Source organism: Rhinolophus ferrumequinum, chromosome 22 (genome assembly GCF_004115265.2).
Source record: "Rhinolophus ferrumequinum isolate MPI-CBG mRhiFer1 chromosome 22, mRhiFer1_v1.p, whole genome shotgun sequence".
Taxonomy (NCBI): Eukaryota; Metazoa; Chordata; class Mammalia; order Chiroptera; family Rhinolophidae; genus Rhinolophus; species Rhinolophus ferrumequinum.
The window spans coordinates 23,089,218-23,096,385 of record NC_046305.1 but is presented as its reverse complement, the minus strand read 5'-3'; the positions used below and the strand labels follow the sequence as shown (position 1 = coordinate 23,096,385).

At 40.2% G+C, this 7,168-nt stretch overlaps 1 non-coding gene across 1 annotated transcript; it reads left to right on the top strand.

Annotated features, from left to right (window-relative positions):
* Positions 1-1,213: 1,213 nt before the first annotated feature.
* On the top strand, positions 1,214-1,320 carry LOC117015488 (U6 spliceosomal RNA). The gene has a single exon (XR_004421727.1). It is a non-coding gene; the product is annotated as a U6 spliceosomal RNA (small nuclear RNA).
* The last annotated feature ends 5,848 nt before the right edge of the window (positions 1,321-7,168 follow it).

Here is a 7,168-nt window from a genome sequence, read left to right as displayed (position 1 = left end):
TACCCATGGTTCAATCAGTTGTGGTCAGATGTGGAATAGGCAAGAAGGCCCTGAAAAATCATCTAGTATGTTCTGTTCTTTGTTTTCTGTTTTTCTGACACATTTAGTTCCAAAAATGTTCCTGCCTAAATAATTATTTTTAAAGCTTAGTGGAGTCAGACTGACTGAATTTGAATCTTGGCTATACCATTTTAGTTTTATTATGTCCTTAAGAAAGCAACTTAAACCTTTCTATTTTTTAGCATCTTCACCCATAAAATAGGAATAATGATAGAACCATCTCATATAGTTGCTATAATAAATACATGTAAAGCACTTAGAATGGATCAGAAGGTGAGCAGTTAATGAAAGGTAGCTATTTTATTGATATTGTCCAATATACAGGCACACATTTACTCAGCGTCTTCCCATCAGAAGACAATGTGATGTCAAGACCTGCTATTGCATCCAGAGTTGATGACCAAAAGGTCATTTTAAATGCTTAGTTTCAATCTATATGTGATATCCATTTTCCTCCTGGTTACATTCCAATAGACGTAAATGGTAAAGTTAATCAATATAAAACTAGAAATAAAAAATAGAAAATTATGATAATAAGAAAGTAAAATATAATAAAAATTATAATAACGATTTCTACACAAAAGAGGAGGAAAAAGAAAACTGTAGAACATATACCCTATGTAGCAGGCTAGCCCTTCAGCCTTACAAAATGAGGTGTCTCTTTTGGTTCTCTAAGTATAGCCATTAATATTTGTAGGTGATAAAATATTGGCAGAGGCCTGAATAGTCCATGCCTCCTTCTAAGACTCATTCAGTCTGTGTAAGAAAATTCCAGCATCTGTTAAAAGAGGCCTGAGCTTGTAAAAAATAGCCTGGCACTTTTAGCAACAACAACAACAACAACAAGCCCCTTGCCCATGGACGCAACCACAAAAAGCTGCTCTTGTACAAAGGTTAAATCCTGTGACCCACGCTTACCAAGCATGGAAGCCCGATACATCTGCTCCCACTGCATAGAAACATTAGCCTCTCAATGTGTTACTCTGATTTCCAAACGCTGGTTTTGTCTATCTCAAGGTTTTTCAATTAATGCCTCAAGTGTTGGAGTTTTCAGGGTGACAATTACTTTCATCCCTTAAGTCCTCTCTGAGTTTTTAATCAATTGAGAAGTAGAAAGAGGAATAAAACACAGAGGTCAAAACATAAACTTTCAGTGCCCTCTTCAGAATCACATATACTAAAATTAGAATGAGAAAGAGAAGATTAGCATGGCCCCTTCACAAGGATGATGCACAAATTCATGAAGCATTCCATATTTTTAAAAAATGAGGAAAGTTTAAGGAGCCTCTGGGACAGCATCAAACTAACCAAAATTCACGTTATAGGGGTACCAGAAGGAAAAGAGAGACAGCAAGGAATTGAAAATCTATTTGAAGAAATAATGACAGAAAACTTCCCTAACCTGGCAAAGGAAATGGATATATAAGCCCAGAAGTGCAGAGTCCCAAACAAGATGAACCCAAACACACCAACACCAAGACATATCATAATTAAAATGCAAAAGGTTAAAGACAAAGAGAGAATCTTAACAGCAGCAAGAAAAAAGCAATTACTAAAAGGGAGCTCCTGTAAGACTGTCACCTGATTTCTCAACAGAAACTTTGCAGGCCGAAAGGGATTGGCAGGAAATATTCAAAGTGATGAAAAGCAAGGACCTATAACCAAGATTACTCTACCCAGCAGAGAGCTATCATTTAGAATTGAAGGACAGCTAAAGAGCTTCCCAGACAAGAAAAAGCTAAAGGAGTTCATCACCACCAAACCAGAATTACAAGGAATATTAGAGGGACTTCTTTAAGGAGAAGAAAACAAAGAAGATAAAAACAATATGAATAATAAAATGACAATAATTACATATCTATCAATAATTTCTTTAAGTGTAAGTGGATTCAACGTTCCAATCAAAAGATAGGGTGGCTGAATGGATAAGAAAACAAGACCCTTACATATACTGCCTACAAAAGACTCATATCAGGTCAAAAGGCACACACAGACTGAAAGTAAAGGGATGGGAAAAAAATATTTCATGAAAATGGAAACAAACAAAAAAGGGAAATAAAAAGCTGGAGTAGCAATACTTCTACTGGACAATATAGACTTTAAAACAAAGGCTATAACAAAAGACAAAGAAGGATCCAGTAACCCCAGTTCTGGATGTTTATCTGAAGAAACCCAAAACATTGCTATGAGGGGACATGTGCATCCATATGTTTATTGCAGCATTGTTTACAATGGCCAAGATGTGGAGACCACCTGGGTGTCTATTGATGGATACATGGCTAAAGAGTAGGTATTACATATATACAATGGAACATTGCTCAGCCATGAGTTCTTGCCATTTGCAGCGGCACGGATTGACCTGGAAGGAACTCTGGTGAGGAGAGTGTCAGACAGAGAAAGACAGATGCAATGTGATTTTGCTTATATGTGGAATCTAAAGAATAAAATAAACAAAGAAATAAAACAGAAACAAACTCATAGATACAGAGAACATTTTGATGGTTGCCCGATAGGAGGGGGTTGGGGGTGAGTAAGACAGGAGAAGGGATTAAGAAGTACAAATTTGTTGTTATATGGTAGTCATGGGTATGTAGGGTATAGCATAAGGAATATAGTCAATACTATTATAATAACTATGTATGGTGTCAGATGGGTACTAGATTTATCAGGGTGATAGATGGGAGAGGGTTTGAGGGCAGGTTGAAAAAGGTGAAGGGATTAAGAAGTACAAATTGGTAGTACAAATTAGTCATGGGATGTAGGGTATAGCATAAGGAATATAGTCAATAATAAGGTAATAACTATGTATAGTGCCAGGTGGATACTGGACTAGTCAGGGGGATTACTTCTTAAATTATATAAATGTCTAAACACTACACTGTGCACCTGAAATTAATATAAAATAATACTGAGCATCAAAATTCATAAATAAAGTATTTAAAAAAACCCATAAGCTTTCATTGAGAATATGAAGTTGAGAAAGTATGGTTTGTATCTATGGTCAGACTTGCCTAAAATCACCCACTTTTGTCTATTAGTCCCTAAAAGTGGAAACAGAGACATGAGCCTCCATGGGGCCATTGAAGACCCCATCCCTCATTTGGAAGCAAGAGCGGAACTGAGTGCCCCCACTCTGTGCAGTTTCAGAAACTGAGAAGGTGCTAAGACAAGCATGCCCAAGTTCTTTACCTCCAGGGTCAACCCATTAGATGGTCAGTTCCATTTGCTTTGGAAAGATTCAGTTAAAGATACAGAAGGGAGAATAGAAGCAACTTTTGCCAAAACTTTGGGAATAACTGAACCTTCTATATTTATGGAAAAGATAAAAAATTGGGGCTATGGAAAGGGTAGTTTGTTGACTTTCTTTGCAGTAAAATGAATACATTTTACTGGCCAGGTGGGACTCCTTGAGATTCTGTGACTCCAAGACTTTTGGAGAGTCCTTGTCCTTGGTTTGATACTGATGGGAAATAGCAGGTATGCCTACCTGAGGCCGGGTTGATGAGCAAGTTTCTGGGAGCACTGGGAATGGAAATGGCAGAGTCAAGGCTAAATATCAGGAAAAAAGAAGAGAACTCACAAAGCACTCTCTTGGCCTTCCTAGATCTTATTAGTCATTAATAAACGAAAATGAGAACACAGTATCTTCCAAATTCCTGGGGTTCAGTGGTATGTAGAGTGGGGAATAACCATAGCCACCTGGGTTTGATCCAATAGTCAACTCTTTTATTAAGACCTACTGTATGTTTCAGAACTCTTCCTGCCTAGACCTAAAGAAACGTGGTTCCAATGGGAGCAGTACGAGTATGCATGTGGGCTCCCTTACACAGGCACACTGCACACCAAGTTCTTGAAAATGCTTCCTCCTCTTTGTTCCCTAAAGGACAGAGGCACAAACAGTCTCTAATCATATGAAACACAACTCTCCTTTCCTAGCACATGTGTGTTATAGAGCATGGAGCAGACTTCTAATGCAGTAGGACTTTAGAGAGGAGACAATGCAGGTTTTGCCAAAGCCATTAGGGAAGGTTTCATGGAGGTGACAACATTGCAGCACAACACTGAATGCCTGATAGGTTTTAAATAATTTGGGAAAAGAGGATGAGCGTTATAGGCTGGGGTGGGGACAATTTGGAGAGAGAAAGCAAAAACATAACTTGTTAAGTTATTGAGGAGAGAACGAACTGTGTGTGTGTGTTCACATGCTTGTGCACACATGAGTGTGTTTGGTGAGAGGGGAGTAACAAAGCATCCATGTAAATATACCAGGTTACACAAATATACGTTTTCCCCATAGCTATACAATAAAGGTCCTTTCATGCTTTCCTATCTGACCTGTCCTGTGTATCCATGGTGCTGGTAATTGAATTTCCATACATAGGGAGAACATAAATTCCACAAATGCCTTTTCTTTACACACCCAGACTCTCCTCACCCATTCCCAACCACAGAAAATGCTGTATTAATTTGATTCAGGAGCACCTTTCATGATAGTATCTTTCCAAAACACACACAAACAGGCTCCATCCCCTCTTTTTCCCTTTGATGTATTAGCCTAGTGGGACTTATGGGAAAGCAGATCCCTCTGCAGGCTCAAGGGCCCCTTTCCCATCCCTCTGCCTCCTTCACATTTAACACCTTCCTTGCCTTCCCCAAGTGACAATTTCAACTCCCTCCCCCCTGTGAGGATACACCTGTTTGTCTTTATCTGGAGAAGGGATGCTGATGCAGCAGACATTCAAGGAGGTTGTATATCTTATCCCTCCACCCGCTCACACCCACCCCCGACACACCCCCGTGGCTGGTACTATGGCAGCATCTGTTTTAATCCTACAGAGTCTCTGCAACTCTGGCTCCACTCTTGAGAAGGATGTTGACTAGTGAGAAGCTGCACTTTGTGGTAGTGACCATAAGTGACATAGATTTCAGAGAAAAGAGACCAGGGCAGGATAGGGTGGCTAAGAGGAGCTACACGGGGGACGTGGGATCTGAATTGAATTTTTCAGGCTGAGGAGAATTTTGGTTACTTGTTAAAGGGGAGAAGGTAGTTCATGATGAAATTTTTGATAGTGCTTTGGCCACTGAAGATTCAATATTGGAACAGGTCAGTATACATGCAGGTTACGAATGCATTTCCTTGCTAAGACCTTGAGTTTTAAGGGTACATTGGGTAGGTTTCTTCTCCTGTTTTCCATTCCCTACTGGACTAGCCAGCCATATCACCAACATCAGGCTATAGAAAGATTTCTTTCAGCAAAGAAAATTCTTTCCTAATTCTAGTCCTTTCTAAAAAGGCTGCTAGTGATCAGCCCTCCTCCCCCCTCTTCTCACCTCCCCAGGGCTTTTTATTTTTTCCTTCCAAGTTGATGGATTCCCTTGATGTAAGAGGGAAAGAGAACTGCTAAAGAGTTGTACGCTGTATATCTTCATCAATGTCTGGGCTGGCGAAAAGTGAGAGGCTGACTCAATTAAGTGGAACACGGATGGGGAAGGGGGCGTGGCTGGTATGGTCTGAGGAGACGGATGCTGGTGCTAAATCAAGCACATGATTTCCAAAGTGCCACCAACGAAAATCAGCTCTAAACAAGTCTGTGGTAAATTTTTAAAAGAACATTTTAATGACGAAATGACCATCGTGGAGATTATTTTGCAAGTAATTGAGTAAAATTCCCTAGTGAAAAATGTTTGGCGTCAAGTTCTTGAAAATGCTTCCTCCTCTTTGTTCCCTAATGGACAGAAGCACAAACAGTCTCTAATCACATGAAACACAACTCTCCTTCCCAGCCTGTAATTATGGTGGGGACCCAGAGAAATGCTAGTTAAGGACTCTGTCAACTTGTCCATTAAAGGAACTGGAGTTATGTGGGGGTTGTGTGTGTTTTCTTTCTCTCATTTTTCTTTGTTTTTTTTTTCCCCCTGAAAGAGTTCAGATCACAATCGTTTCCAGTGAGGCTGAAACTTTGACATAGATTGTCAGCAAGGGAGTAAATTATCGTCATCCAACTGTAAAACACTTAAAAACAAAATGAATGATGCTTTGATTTGGAAGGGACCAAACTGGCTCTCTGACCTTAGTGTTTTCAAGGCTCCTGCAGATTTGGAGACTGGGTTCAGGCTTGCTTTACAGTCACAGGGGAAAACAGAGGCACATGGTCTCTTGCTTTGAGGTGACAGAGAAACAAACTCCAAAGTTTCCCACCTCTCTGTGTTTCCCTGACCCCCTTTCTTCACTGTGCTCCTATTTTTCTTCTTGGTTACCAACAGTCCTCAACTTAGAGGCAATGCCAGGTCTTCAACTAAAATGTCACTCAATTCAAGAAAAATAGCAATCTGAGTTCCAAGGGTTAGTATTCAAAAGGCTTTCTTCTCTTCTTTTTAATTAGAACTGCTTCTGTTGTAGGCCCAAATGGGGGAACTCATTTTCTTTAAGCAGAAAAGGAGCAGGGCTTTAGAAGTAGGACAATCTGTGGTCACTCAGGGCAGTGTTACTTGATCAAGAGGGCTAAACCCAAGGGCAAAGGTAAAGCCCTAAAATTCTTTTAACAAGTAAAAGACTTACATAACTCACTGTGAAAGGAAGAAGAGCCAGCTCAGATCCTGTGGCTTATGTGATGCCTGACTTGTTTCCTTCTCAAAAACTTCAAGTCACCCCATGTCAACTGAGTGGAGTATAAGCTTCTCATCCTGGTGGAATTTAGGCCAATCAAAGGCATGGCCCGACCTGCCTTTCAAGGGTAACTTCCTACTGCACCCCTCCTTGTACCCACAGCACCAGCTACAGTAATTTCCTCACGTTTCCTGGCCCAGCCTTCCTCATCTCCATGCCTTTGTTCTTGCTGCTCTGCTGGCATAGAGTTCTTTCCTCTCAACCCCACCTCATGGGCTTCTGTTGAATCTCAAATTAATTTCTACCAAATACCATGTCTGTCATGTACAGTACCATGTGCTGATCATCCCAACTCTAACTTCCTCTCCTTTTTCTAAAGGTCCCCAGTACTCTGTTCCTCCTTCATGGACAGTATGTTCGAGTGCATTTGTGTATTTGCCTTATTTCCTTTCTATATTGCAAGAGTTCCTACTCCCGTTTGTGATTACAGCAGTGATCAAT